Source organism: Triticum aestivum, chromosome 4A (genome assembly GCF_018294505.1).
Source record: "Triticum aestivum cultivar Chinese Spring chromosome 4A, IWGSC CS RefSeq v2.1, whole genome shotgun sequence".
Classification (NCBI taxonomy): Eukaryota; Viridiplantae; Streptophyta; class Magnoliopsida; order Poales; family Poaceae; genus Triticum; species Triticum aestivum.
The window spans coordinates 621,965,471-621,979,048 of NC_057803.1; the positions used below are offsets into that span (position 1 = coordinate 621,965,471).

A 13,578-nucleotide genomic window follows, 5' to 3' on the forward strand; every position below is an offset into this window, starting at 1 on the left:
GAGAAATGGTCCAAATTTTTTTGAGATTTCCGCGCAAGTCCCTGGAGCCTTTTTTCTTGCACTTGCATGTGCAGCTATTCGTACAGAAAGGCCCTTTAGTTTCCTTTCTCTATCAGAAGAGCACAATGAGGTTATTCCTAAACGTGCATGTGCCCTCCCCCCACGTGCGGCAACAACTATAGTATTTTTTTGTGTCAAGCATCGTTTGTTATTCCCTAACAAAAAACACAAGGGCCCATTATGCTCTTCCATTAATTTGGGCCACATCAAGAGAGATCCGGCTTGCAACTGGCGGCCTGCCACGCGCCCTATGGAAAGGCCCTGGGCAAAACAAACGCTCGTTTGTTTAGTCCCACATCGGCCAGCCGGGGAGAGTCGGACTAGTTTATAAGGCAGAGCGCCGCAGCTAGCATCGTCCCTGGAACGATACAAAGAAGATTAGCATGGCCCTTGCGCAAGGATGACACGCACAAATCGAGAAATGGTCCAAATTTTATTTGAGATTTTCTGCGCAAATCACTGGAGCCTTGTTTCTTGCACTTGCGTGTGCAACTATTCGTACCGAAAGGCCCTTTAGTTTACTTTCTCTATCAGAGAGGTCCTCAATACTGCCTTTTTAAATTTTGATCCACACGCTTTCTCTTCTTTGTTATTGCAGATATAACCTTTCTGGAGTAACTGTTATCTTTTTAATCTATTATCACACGTTTATGGATTAGTCTTCCGTTTCAGTCCTCCCACTTGTAGTGTGTTCCTTCAATTTTTTATTGTCTTTGTTCCTTACCATCAACTGTGATTCGGTCATAACGCAAAAAAATATGTTTCATTAGTCTAATTTGTTTATGTTACCACCTAACAAACTCATCTAAGACTTGTGAGAAAACTCTCTCGGACACTAGGCTGGATTGTGGTACACTCGAAAGAATCTCATCTTCAAACCTTTTTGTCTTTAGTGTACAATAACCAGTGGTCGATGAATTACATAGGTCAACCGGTGAAATCTCAATCTTTATGTAGAAAATTATATATGTTGCATACCATTTTATATATCTAGTCACACCGAAGACACGGTAAGCCAGCTTAGCATGCACCTTTTGGCACTATGGTCTTTGCAATATGTACTTGTGGCAATAACTTGATATCGTCTAAGCTCCTTCACGCACAAGTTTGCTTTTAAAAAAGTTTTGATTTGCATAATCCACCATTCATAAATTGTGAACAACCAAAAGGTTTTGTTGATCCCTCCTTTCTTAAACGTGCATGTGCCCTCCCCCCACGCACGGCAACAACTATAGTATTTTGTTGTGTCCAAGCATCCTTCGTTATTCCCTAACAAAAAATACGAGGGCATGTTATGATCTTTCATTAATTTGGGCCACATCAAGAGAGATCTGGCTTGCAACTAGCAGCCTGCCATGCGCCCGATGGAATCTAGGTATGGCTAGACACAGCCATGGGCAACACAAACGTTCGTTTGTTTAGTCCCACGTCGGCCAGCCAGGGAGAGACGGTCTGGTTTATAAGGAAGAGCGCTGCAGCTAGCATCATCCCTGAGGGGACATCCGATAAAATTGGAACGATACAGAGAAGATTAGCATGGCCCCTGCGCAAGGATGACACGCACAAATCGAGAAATGGTCCAAATTTTTTTGAGATTTCCGCGCAAGTCCCTGGAGCCTTTTTTCTTGCACTTGCATGTGCAGCTATTCGTACAGAAAGGCCCTTTAGTTTCCTTTCTCTATCAGAAGAGCACAACGAGGTTATTCCTAAATGTGCATGTGCCCTCCACCCACGTGCGGCAACAAATATAGTATTTTTTGTGTCAAGCATCGTTTGTTATTCCCTAACAAAAACACAAGGGCCCATTATGCTCTTCCATTAATTTGGGCCACATCAAGAGAGATCCGGCTTGCAACTGGCGGCCTGCCACGCGCACTATGGAAAGGCCCTGGGCAAAACAAACGCTCGTTTGTTTAGTCCCACATCGGCCAGCCGGGGAGAGTCGGACTGGTTCATAAGGCAGAGCGCCGCAGCTAGCATCATCCCTGGAACGATACAAAGAAGATTAGCATGGCCCCTGCGCAAGGATGACACACACAAATCGAGAAATGATCCAAATTTTATTTGAGATTTTCCGTGCAAATCACTGGAGCCTTGTTTCTGGCACTTGCGTGTGCAGCTATTCGTACCGAAAGGCCCTTTAGTTTACTTTCTCTATCAGAGAGGTCCTCAATACTGCCTTTTTAAATTTTGATCCACACGCTTTCTCTTCTTTGTTATTGCAGATATAACCTTTCTGGAGTAACTTTTATCTTTTTAATCTATTATCACACGTTTATGGATTAGTCTTCTGTTTCAGTCCTCCCACATGTAGTGTGTTCCTTCAATTTTTTATTGTCTTTGTTCCTTACCATCAACTGTGATTCGGTCATAACTCAAAAAAATATGTTTCATTAGTCTAATTTGTTTATGTTACCACCTAACAAACTCATCTAAGACTTGTGAGAAAACTCTCTCGGACACTAGGCTGGATTGTGGTACACTCGAAAGAATCTCATCTTCAAACCTTTTTCTCTTTAGTGTACAATAACCAGTGGTCGATGAATTACATAGGTCAACCGGTGAAATCTCAATCTTTATGTAGAAAATTATATATGTTGCATACCATTTTATATATCTAGTCACACCAAAGACACGGTAAGCCAGCTTAGCATGAACCTTTTGGCACTATGGTCTATGCAATATGTACTTGTGGCAATAACTTGATATCGTCTAAGGTCCTTCACGCACAAGTTTGCTTTTAAAAAAGTTTTGATTTGCATAATCCACCATTCATAAATTGTGAACAACCAAAAGGTTTTGTTGATCCCTCCTTTCCTAAACGTGCATGTACCCTCCCCCCACGCGCGGCAACAACTATAGTATTTTTTTGTGTCCAAGCATCGTTCGTTATTCACTAACAAAAAACACGAGGGCATGTTATGCTCTTTCATTAATTTGGGCCACATCAAGAGAGATCTGGCTTGCAACTAGCGGCCTGCCACGCGCCCGATGGAATCTAGGTATGGCTAGAAACAGCCATGGGCAACACAAACGCTCGTTTGTTTAGTCCCACATCGGCCAGCCGGGGAGAGACGGTCTGGTTTATAAGGAAGAGCGCTGCAGCTAGCATCGTCCCTTCGGGGACATCCGATAAAATTGGAATGATATAGAGAAGATTAGCATGGCCCCTGCGCAAGGATGACACGCACAAATCGAGAAATGGTCCAAATTTTTTTGAGATTTCCGCGCAAGTCCCTGGAGCCATTTTTCTTGCACTTGCATGTGCAGCTATTCATACAGAAAGGCCCTTTAGTTTCCTTTCTCTATCAGAAGAGCACAACGAGGTTATTCCTAAACGTGCATGTGCCCTCCCCCCACGTGCGGCAACAACTATAGTATTTTTTTGTGTCAAGCATCGTTTGTTATTCCCTAACAAAAAACACAAGGGCCCATTATTCTCTTCCACTAATTTGGGCCACATCAAGAGAGATCCGGCTTGCAACTGGCGGCCTGCCACGCGCCCTATGGAAAGGCCCTGGGCAAAACAAACGCTCGTTTGTTTAGTCCCACATCGGCCAGCCGGGGAGAGTCGGACTGGTTTATAAGGCAGAGCGCCGCAGCTAGCATCTTCCCTGGAACGATACAAAGAAGATTAGCATGGCCCCTGCGCAAGGATGACACGCACAAATCGAGAAATGGTCCAAATTTTATTTGAGATTTTCCGCGCAAATCACTGGAGCCTTGTTTCTTGCACTTGCGTGTGCAGCTATTCGTACCGAAAGGCCCTTTAGTTTACTTTCTCTACCAGAGAGGTCCTCAATACTGCCTTTTTAAATTTTGATCCACACACTTTCTCTTCTTTGTTATTGCAGATATAACCTTTCTGGAGCAACTTTTATCTTTTTAATCTATTATCACACGTTTATGGATTAGTCTTCCGTTTCAGTCCTCCCACATGTAGTGTGTTCCTTCAATTTTTTATTGTCTTTGTTCCTTACCATCAACTGTGATTCGGTCATAACGCAAAAAAATATGTTTCATTAGTCTAATTTGTTTATGTTACCACCTAACAAACTCATCTAAGACTTGTGAGAAAACTCCCTTGGACACTAGGCTGGATTGTGGTACACTCGAAAGAATCTCATCTTCAAACCTTTTTGTATTTAGTGTACAATAACCAGTGGTCGATGAATTACATAGGTCAACCGGTGAAATCTCAATCTTTATGTACAAAATTATATATGTTGCATACCATTTTATATATCTAGTCACACCAAAGACACGGTAAGCCAGCTTAGCATGAACCTTTTGGCACTATGGTCTTTGCAATATGTACTTGTGGCAATAACTTGATATCGTCTAAGCTCCTTCACGCACAAGTTTGCTTTTAGAAAAGTTTTGATTTGCATAATCCACCATTCATAAATTGTGAACAACCAAAAGGTTTTGTTGATCCCTCCTTTCCTAAACGTGCATGTGCCCTCCCCCCACGCGCGGCAACAACTATAGTATTTTTTTGTGTCCAAGCTTCGTTCGTTATTCCCTAACAAAAAACACGAGGGCATGTTATGCTCTTTCATTAATTTGGGCCACATCAAGAGAGATCTGGCTTGCAACTAGCGGCCTGCCACGCGCCCGATGGAATCTAGGTATGGCTAGACACAGCCATGGGCAACACAAACGCTCGTTTGTTTAGTCCACATCGGCCAGTCGGGGAGAGACGGTCTGGTTTATAAGGAAGAGCGCTGCAGCTAGCATCGTCCCTTTGGGGACATCCGATAAAATTGGAACGATACAGAGAAGATTAGCATGGCCCCTGCGCAAGGATGACACGCACAAATCGAGAAATGGTCCAATTTTTTTTGAGATTTCCGCGCAAGTCCCTGGAGCCTTTTTTCTTGCACTTGCATGTGCAGCTATTCGTACAGAAAGGCCCTTTAGTTTCCTTTCTCTATCAGAAGAGCGCAACGAGGTTATTCCTAAACGTGCATGTGCCCTCCCCCCACGTGCGGCAACAACTATAGTATTTTTTTGTGTCAAGCATCGTTTGTTATTCCCTAACAAAAAACACAAGGGCCCATTATGCTCTTTCATTAATTTGGGCCACATCAAGAGAGATCTGGCTTGCAACTGGCGGCCTGCCACGCGCCCTATGGAAAGGCCCTGGACAAAACAAACGCTCGTTTGTTTAGTCCCACATCGGCCAGCCGGGGAGAGTCGGACTGGTTTATAAGGCAGAGCGCTGCAGCTAGCATCTTCCCTGGAACGATACAAAGAAGATTAGCATGGCCCCTGCGCAAGGATGACACACACAAATCGAGAAATGGTCCAAATTTTATTTGATATTTTCTGCGCAAATCACTGAAGCCTTGTTTCTTGCACTTGCGTGTGCAGCTATTCGTACCGAAAGGCCCTTTAGTTTACTTTCTCTACCAGAGAGGTCCTTAATACTGCCTTTTTAAATTTTGATCCACACGCTTTCTCTTCTTTGTTATTGCAGATATAACCTTTCTGGAGTAACTTTTATCTTTTTAATCTATTATCACACGTTTATGGATTAGTCTTCCGTTTCAGTCCTCCCACATGTAGTGTGTTCCTTCAATTTTTTATTGTCTTTGTTCCTTACCAGCAACTGTGATTCGGTCATAACGCAAAAAAATATGGTTCATTAGTCTAATTTGTTTATGTTACCACCTAACAAACTCATCTAAGACTTGTGAGAAAACTCTCTCGGACACTAGGCTGGATTGTGGTACACTCGAAAGAATCTCATCTTCAAACCTTTTTGTCTTTAGTGTACAATAACCCGTGGTCGATGAATTACATAGGTCAACCGGTGAAATCTCAATCTTTATGTAGAAAATTATATATGTTGCATACCATTTTATATATCTAGTCACACCAAAGACACGGTAAGCCAGCTTAGCATGAACCTTTTGGCACTATGGTCTTTGCAATATGTACTTGTGGCAATAACTTGATATCGTCTAAGCTCCTTCACGCACAAGTTTTCTTTTAAAAAAGTTTTGATTTGCATAATCCACCATTCATAAATTGTGAACAACCAAAAGGTTTTGTTGATCCCTCCTTTCCTAAACGTGCATGTGCCCTCCCCCCACGCGCGGCAACAACTATAGAATTTTTGTGTGTCCAAGCATCGTTCGTTATTCCCTAACAAAAAACAGGAGGGCATGTTATGCTCTTTCATTAATTTGGGCCACATCAAGAGAGATCTGGCTTGCAACTAGCGGCCTGCCACGCGCCCGATGGAATCTAGGTATGGCTAGACACAGCCATGGGCAACACAAACGCTCGTTTGTTTAGTCCCACATCGGCCAGCCGAGGAGAGACGGTCTGGTTTATAAGGAAGAGCGCTGCAGCTAGCATCGTCCCTTCGGGGACGTCCGATAAAATTGGAACGATACAGAGAAGATTAGCATGGCCCCTGCGCAAGGATGACACGCACAAATTGAGAAATGGTCCAATTTTTTTTGAGATTTCTGCGCAAGTCCCTGGAGCCTTTTTTCTTGCACTTGCATGTGCAGCTATTCATACAGAAAGGCCCTTTAGTTTCCTTTCTCTATCAGAAGAGCACAACGAGGTTATTCCTAAACGTGCATGTGCCCTCCCCCCACGATGCGGCAACAACTATAGTATTTTTTTGTGTCAAGCATCGTTTGTTATTCCCTAACAAAAAACACAAGGGCCCATTATGCTCTTCCATTAATTTGGGCCACATCAAGAGAGATCCGGCTTACAACTGGCGGCCTGCCACGCGCCCTATGGAAAGGCCCTGGGCAAAACAAACGCTCGTTTGTTTAGTCCCACATCGGCCAGCCGGGGAGAGTCGGACTGGTTTATACGGCAGAGCGCCGCAGCTAGCATCATCCCTGGAACGATACAAAGAAGATTAGCATGGCCCCTGCGCAAGGATGACATGCACAAATCGAGAAATGGTCCAATTTTTTGAGATTTTCTTGCAGTTGCATGTGTAGCTATTTGTACAGAAAGGCCCTCAATATTGCCTTTTCAAATTTAGATCCACACGCTTTCTCTTCTTTGTTATAGAAGATATAACCTTTCTGTAGTAACTTTTTAGCTTTTTAATCTATTATCACATGTTTCTGGATTACTCTTCAGTTTCAGTCCTCCTACATGTAGTGTATTCCTTCAATTTTTTATTGTCTTTGTTCCTTACCCTTAGCTGTGATTCGGTCATAACACAAAGAAACATGTTTCATTAGTCTAATTTGATTATCTTACCACCTAACAAACTCATCTAAGACTTATGAGAAAACTCTCTCGGACACTAGTGCTGGATTCTGGTACACCCGAAAGAGTCTCTTCTTCAAACCTTTCTATCTTTAGTGTACAATAACTAGTGGTCGATGAATTACTTAGGTCACATATGGTGAAATCTCAATCTTCATATAGAAAAGTATATATGTATCATACCATTTTATATATCTAGTCACACCAAATACACGGTAAGCTAGCTTAGCATGAACCTTTTGGCACTATGGTCTTTGCAATGTGTACTTGTGGCAACAACTTGATCGTCTAATCTCCTTCTCGCACAAGTTTGCTTTTCAAAAAGGTTTGCCATTTTGCATAATCCACCTTTCATAAATTGTGAACAACCAAAAGGATTTGTTTACCGATCCTTTCCTAAACGTGCATGTGCCCTCCCCCCACATGCGGCAACAACTATAGTTTTCTTTTTAGTGTCCAAGCATCGCTCGTTATTCCCTCACCAAAAAAACACGAGGGTCCGTTATGCTCTTCCATTAATTTGGGCCACATCAAGAGATATCTGGCTTGCAACTGGAGGCCTGCCACGCGCCCGATGGAACAATCTAGGTATGGCTGGACACCGCCGTGGGCAACACAAACCCTCATTGGTTCAGTCCCACATCGGCCAGCCGGGGAGAGTCGGACTGGTTTATAAGGCAGAGCGCGGCAGCTAGCATCGTCCCTTCGGGGACATCCGATAAAATTGGAATGATACAGAGAAGATTAGCACGGCCCCTGCGCAAGGATGACATGCACAAATCGAGAAATGGTCCAAATTTTCTTGAGATCTTCCAGGCAAGTTACTGGAGCCTTTTTTCTTGCACTTGCGTGTGTAGCTATTCATACCAAAAGGCCCTTTACTTTCCTTTCTCTATCAGAGAGGTCCTCAATATTGCCTTTTTAAATTTAGATCCACACGCTTTCTCTTCTTTGTTATTGGAAATATAACCTTTCTGTAGTAACTTTTAGCTTTTTAATCTATTATCACACGTTTCTGGATTAGTCTTCCGTTTCAGGCCTCCTACATGTAGTGTATTCCTTCAATTTTTTATTGTCTTTGTTCCTTACCCTCAACAGTGATTCCATCAAAACGCAAAAAAACATGTTTTATTAGTCTAATTTCATTATGTTACCACCTAACAAACTCATCTAAGACTTGTGAGAAAACTCTCTCAGACACTAGTGCTGGATTCTTGTACACCCGAAAGAATCTCTTCTTCAAACCTTTCTATCTTTAGTGTACAATAACTAGTGGTCAATATTTTACGTAGGTCACAACTGGTGAAATCTCAATCTTCATGTAGAAAAGTATATATGTTGCATACCATTTTATATATCTAGTCACACCAAATACACGGAAAGCTAGCTTAGCATGAACCTTTTGGCACTATGGTCTTTGCAATGTGTACTTGTGGCAACAACTTGGTTGTCTAATCTCCTTCTCGCACAATTTTGCTTTTTAAAAAGGTTTGTAGTTTTGCATCATACACCTTTCATAAATTGTGAACAACCAAAAGGATTTGTTTATCCATCCGTTCCTAAATGTGCATGTGCCCTCCGCCCACGTGCGCCAACAACTATGGTTTTCTTTTTAGTGTCAAAGCATCGCTCGTTATTCCCTCACGAAAAAACATGAGGGCCCTTTATGCTCTTCCATTAATTTTTGCCACATAGAGAGAGATTTGGCTTGCAACTGGAGGCCTCCCACGCGCCCGATGGAATCTAGGTATGGCTAGACACCGCCGTGGGGCAACAACTACTCTCGTTTGTTTAGTCCCACATCGGCCAGCCGGAGAGAGTCGGACTGGTTTATAAGGCAGAGCACGGCAGCTCGCATCGTCCCTTTGGGGACATCCGATAAAATGGAACGATACAGAGAAGATTAGCATGGCCCCTGCGCAAGGATGACACGCACAAATCGAGAAATGGTCCAATTTTTTTTGAGATTTTCCACGCAAGTCACCTGAGCCTTCTTTCTTGCACTTGCGTGTGTAGCTATTCATACCCAAAGGCCCTTTAGTTTGCTTTCTCTATCAGAGAGGTCCTCAATACAGCCTTTTTAAATTTAGATCCACACGCTTTCTCTTCTTTGTTATTGCAGATATAATCTTTCTGTAGTAAATTCTAGCTTTTTAATCTACTATCACACGTTTCTGGATTAGTCTTCCATTTCAGTCCTCCTACAAGTAGTGTATTCCTTCAATTCTTTATTGTCTTTGTTCCTTACCCTCATCTGTGATTCGGTCATAACGCAAAAAGACATGTTTCATTAGTCTAATTTGATTATGTTACCACCTAACAAACTCATCTAAGACTTGTGTGAAAACTCTGTCGGACACTAGGCTGGATTCTGGTACACCCGAAAGAATCTCTTCTTCAAACCTTTCTGTCTTTAGTGTACAATAACCAGTGGTCGATGAATTACGTAGGTCACAACTGGTGAAATCTCAATCTTCTTTTAGAAAATTATATATGTTGCATACCATTTTATATATCTAGTCACACCAAAGACACGGTAAGCTAGCTTAGCATGAACCTTTTGGCACTATAGTATTTGCAACATGTACTTGTGGCAGTAACTTGATCGTCTAAGCTCCTTCATGCACAAGTTTGCTTTTTAAAAAGTTTTGATTTGCATAATCCAGCATTCATAAATTGTGAACAACCAAAAGGATTTGTTGATCCCTCCTTTCCTAAACGTGCATGTGTCGTCCCCCCACGTGCGGCAACAACTATAGTATTTTTTTGTGTCCAAGCATCGTTCGTTATTCCCTAACGAAAAACACGAGGGCATGTTATGCTCTTTCATTAATTTGGGCCACATCAAGAGAGATCTTGCTTGCAACTAGCGGCCTGCCACGCGCCTGATGGAATCTAGGTATGGCTAGACACAGCCATGGGCAACACAAACGAGGTTATTCCTAAACGTGCATGTGCCCTCCCCCCACGTGCGGCAACAACTATAGTATTTTTTTGTGTCCAGCATCGTTTGTTATTCCCTAACAAAAAACGCGAGGGCATGTTATGCTCTTTCATTAATTTGGGCCACATCAAGAGAGAATCGGCTTGCAACTGGCGGCCCACCGCGCGCCCGATGGCGTCTTGATTTGGCAGGACAACGCCATGGGCAAAACAACCGCTAGTTTTCTTAGTCCCACATCGGCCAGCCGGGGAGAGTCGGACTGGTTTATAAGGCAGAGCGCCGCGGCTAGCATCATCCCTTCGGGGACATCCAACAAAATTGGAACGATACAGAGAAGATTAGCATGGCCCCTGCGCAAGGATGACTCGCACAACTCGAGAAATGGACCAATTTTTTTTTGATTTCCCCGCAACTCCCTGGAGCCTTCTTTCTTGCACTTGCGTGTACAGCTATTCGTACAGAATGGCCCTTTTGTTTCCTTTCTGTATCAGAAGGTTCCTCAATATTGCCTTTTTAAATTTCGATCCACATGCTTTCTCTTCTTTGTTATAGCAGATAGAACCTTTCTGTAGTAACTTTTTAACTTTTTAATCTATTATCACATGTTTCTGGATTAGTCTTTAGTTTCAGTCCTCCTACATGTAGTGTATTCCTTCAATTTTTTATTGTCTTTGTTCCTTACCCTTAACTGTGATCCGGTCGTAATGCAAAGAAACATGTTTCATTAGTCTACTTTGATTATCTTACCACCTAACAAACTCATCTAAGACTTGTGAGAAAACACTCTCGGACCCTAGTGCTGGATTCTGGTACACCCGAAAGAATCTCTTCTTCAAACCTTTCTATATTATTGTAAAATAACTAGTGGTCGATGAATTACATACGTCACAACTGGTGAAATCTCAATCTTCATGTAGAAAAGTATATATGTTTCATACCATTTTATATATCTAGTGACACAAAATACACGGTAAGTTTTGCATGAACCATTTAGCACTATGGTCTTTGCAATGTGTACTTGTGGCAACAACTTGGTCGTCTAATCTCCTTCTAGCCCAAGTTTGCTTTTCAAAAAGGTTTGTCGTTTTGCATAACCCACCTTTCATAAATTGTGAACAACGAAAAGGATTTGTTTATCCATCCTTTCCTAAACGTGCGGCAACAACTATAGTTTTCTTTTTAGTGTCCAAGAATCGCTCGTTATTCCCTCACAAAAAAAAACACGAGGGCCCGTTGTGCTCTTCACGTAATTTGGGCCACATCAAGAGAGATCTGCTTGCAACTGGAGGCTTGCCATGCGCCCGATGGAACAATCTAGGTATGGCTGGACACCACCGTGGGCAACACAAACCCTCGTTTGTTTAGTCCCATATCGGCCAGCCGGGGATAGTCGGACTAGTTTATAAGGCAGAGCGCGGCCGCTCGCATCGTCCCTTCGGGGACATCCGATAAAATTGGAACGATACAGAGAATATTAGAACGGCCCCTGCGCAAGGATGACACGCATAAATCGAGAAATGGTCCAAATTGTTTTGAGATTTTCCGCGCAAGTTACTGGAGCCCTTTTTCTTGCACTTGCGTGTGTAGCTATTCGTACCGAAAGGCCCTTTAGTTTCCTTTCTCTATCAAAGATGTCCTCAATATTGCCTTTTTAAATTTAGATCCACATGTTTTCTTTTTTGTGTCCAAGCATCACTCGTTATTCCCTCACGAAAAAACATGAGGTCCCGTTATGCTCTTCCATTAATTTGGGCCACATCAAGAGAGATCTGGCTTGCAACTAGCGGCCTGCCACGCGCCCGATGGAATCTAGGTATGGCTAGACACTGCCATGGGCAACACAAACGCTCGTTTGTTTAGTCCCACGTCGGCCAGCCGTGGAGAGACGGACTGGTTTATAAGGCAGAGTGCAGCAGCTAGCATCGTCCCTTCGGGGACATCCAATAAAATTGGAATGATACAGAGAAGATTAGCATGGCCCCAATGCACGGATGACACAGACAAATCGACAAAATGGTCCATGTTTTTTTGAGATTTTCCGCGCAAGTCACTGGAGCCTTCTTTCTTGCACTTGTGTGTGTAGCTATTCGTACTGAAAGGCCCATTAGTTTCCTTTCTCTATCAGAGCGGTCCTCAATACTGCGTTTTAAAATTTAGATCCACATGCTTTCTCTTCTTTGTTATTGTAGATATAACCTTTCTGTAGTAACTTTTAGCTTTTTAATCTATTATCACATGTTTCTGGATTAGTCTTCCATTTCAGTCCTCCTACATGTAGTCTATTCCTTCAATGTTTTATTGTCTTTGTTCCTTACCCTCAACTGTGATTCGGTCATAACGCAAAAAACATGTTTCATTAGTCTAATTTGATTATGTTACTACCTACCAAACTCATCTAATACTTGTGAGAAAACACTCTCGGACACTAGGCTAGATTCTGGTACACCCGAAAGAATCTCTTTTTCAAACCTTTCTGTCTTTAGTGTACAATAACCAGTGGTCGATGAATTATATAGGTCACAACTGGTGAAATTTCAATCTTCATGTAGAAAATTATATATGTTGCATACCATTTTATATATATCTAGTCACACCAAAGACACGGTAAGCTAGCTTAGCATGAACCTTTTGGCACTATGGACTTTGCAATACGTACTTGTGGTAATAACTTGATCGTCTAAGCTCCTTCACGCACAAGTTTGCTAATTAAAAAGTTTTGATTTGCATAATCCACCATTCATAAATTGTGAACAACCAAAAGGATTTGTTGATTCCTCCTTTCCTAAACATGCATGTGCCCTCCCCCCACGTGCGGCAACAACTATAGTATTTTTTTATCCAACCACCGTTCATTATACCCTAATAACAAAAAACACAAGGGCACGTTATGCTCTTCCATTAATTTGGGCCACATCAAGAGAGATCCGGCTTGCAACTGGCGGCCCGCCATGCTACCGATGGTGTCTTGATTTGGCAGGACAACGCCATGGGCAAAACAAACGCTCGTTTGTTTAGTCCCACATCATACAGCCGGGGAGAGTCGGACTGGTTTATAAGGCAGAGCACCGCAGCTAGCATCGTCCTTTCGGGGACATCCGATAAAATTGGAACGATACAGAGAAGATTAGCATGGCCCCTGCGCAAGGATGACACGCACAAATCGAGAAATGGTCAATTTTTATTGAGATTTCCGCGCAAGTCCCTGGAGCCTTCTTTCTTGCACTTGCGTGTGCAGCTATTCATACAGAAAGGCCCTTTATTTTCCTTTCTCTATCAGAAGGGTAATCAATATTGCCTTTTTAAATTTAGATCCACACGCT

The 13,578-nt window shown here is 42.6% G+C and overlaps 12 non-coding genes and 3 pseudogenes across 12 annotated transcripts; all 15 read left to right on the forward strand.

The window, feature by feature from the left end:
* Positions 1-416: 416 nt before the first annotated feature.
* On the forward strand, positions 417-496 carry LOC123088843 (uncharacterized; annotated as a pseudogene).
* A 1,050-nt stretch (positions 497-1,546) lies between these two features.
* LOC123088779 (U6 spliceosomal RNA) lies at positions 1,547-1,649 on the forward strand. The gene has a single exon (XR_006442087.1). It is a non-coding gene; the product is annotated as a U6 spliceosomal RNA (small nuclear RNA).
* Positions 1,650-2,019: 370 nt separating this feature from the next.
* Positions 2,020-2,123, forward strand: LOC123088816 (U6 spliceosomal RNA). The gene has a single exon (XR_006442122.1). It is a non-coding gene; the product is annotated as a U6 spliceosomal RNA (small nuclear RNA).
* A 1,050-nt stretch (positions 2,124-3,173) lies between these two features.
* Positions 3,174-3,276, forward strand: LOC123088761 (U6 spliceosomal RNA). Its single transcript, XR_006442070.1, has one exon. It is a non-coding gene; the product is annotated as a U6 spliceosomal RNA (small nuclear RNA).
* A 385-nt stretch (positions 3,277-3,661) lies between these two features.
* Positions 3,662-3,752, forward strand: LOC123088819 (uncharacterized; annotated as a pseudogene).
* Positions 3,753-4,801: 1,049 nt separating this feature from the next.
* On the forward strand, positions 4,802-4,904 carry LOC123088744 (U6 spliceosomal RNA). The gene has a single exon (XR_006442054.1). It is a non-coding gene; the product is annotated as a U6 spliceosomal RNA (small nuclear RNA).
* Positions 4,905-5,283: 379 nt separating this feature from the next.
* On the forward strand, positions 5,284-5,380 carry LOC123088813 (uncharacterized; annotated as a pseudogene).
* Positions 5,381-6,430: 1,050 nt separating this feature from the next.
* Positions 6,431-6,533, forward strand: LOC123088745 (U6 spliceosomal RNA). Its single transcript, XR_006442055.1, has one exon. It is a non-coding gene; the product is annotated as a U6 spliceosomal RNA (small nuclear RNA).
* Positions 6,534-6,904: 371 nt separating this feature from the next.
* Positions 6,905-7,010, forward strand: LOC123088812 (U6 spliceosomal RNA). The gene has a single exon (XR_006442119.1). It is a non-coding gene; the product is annotated as a U6 spliceosomal RNA (small nuclear RNA).
* Positions 7,011-8,013: 1,003 nt separating this feature from the next.
* Positions 8,014-8,116, forward strand: LOC123088774 (U6 spliceosomal RNA). The gene has a single exon (XR_006442082.1). It is a non-coding gene; the product is annotated as a U6 spliceosomal RNA (small nuclear RNA).
* A 1,057-nt stretch (positions 8,117-9,173) lies between these two features.
* On the forward strand, positions 9,174-9,275 carry LOC123088787 (U6 spliceosomal RNA). The gene has a single exon (XR_006442095.1). It is a non-coding gene; the product is annotated as a U6 spliceosomal RNA (small nuclear RNA).
* A 1,276-nt stretch (positions 9,276-10,551) lies between these two features.
* Positions 10,552-10,654, forward strand: LOC123088785 (U6 spliceosomal RNA). The gene has a single exon (XR_006442093.1). It is a non-coding gene; the product is annotated as a U6 spliceosomal RNA (small nuclear RNA).
* Positions 10,655-11,687: 1,033 nt separating this feature from the next.
* Positions 11,688-11,790, forward strand: LOC123088801 (U6 spliceosomal RNA). Its single transcript, XR_006442108.1, has one exon. It is a non-coding gene; the product is annotated as a U6 spliceosomal RNA (small nuclear RNA).
* A 392-nt stretch (positions 11,791-12,182) lies between these two features.
* On the forward strand, positions 12,183-12,286 carry LOC123088809 (U6 spliceosomal RNA). The gene has a single exon (XR_006442116.1). It is a non-coding gene; the product is annotated as a U6 spliceosomal RNA (small nuclear RNA).
* A 1,051-nt stretch (positions 12,287-13,337) lies between these two features.
* Positions 13,338-13,440, forward strand: LOC123088762 (U6 spliceosomal RNA). Its single transcript, XR_006442071.1, has one exon. It is a non-coding gene; the product is annotated as a U6 spliceosomal RNA (small nuclear RNA).
* The last annotated feature ends 138 nt before the right edge of the window (positions 13,441-13,578 follow it).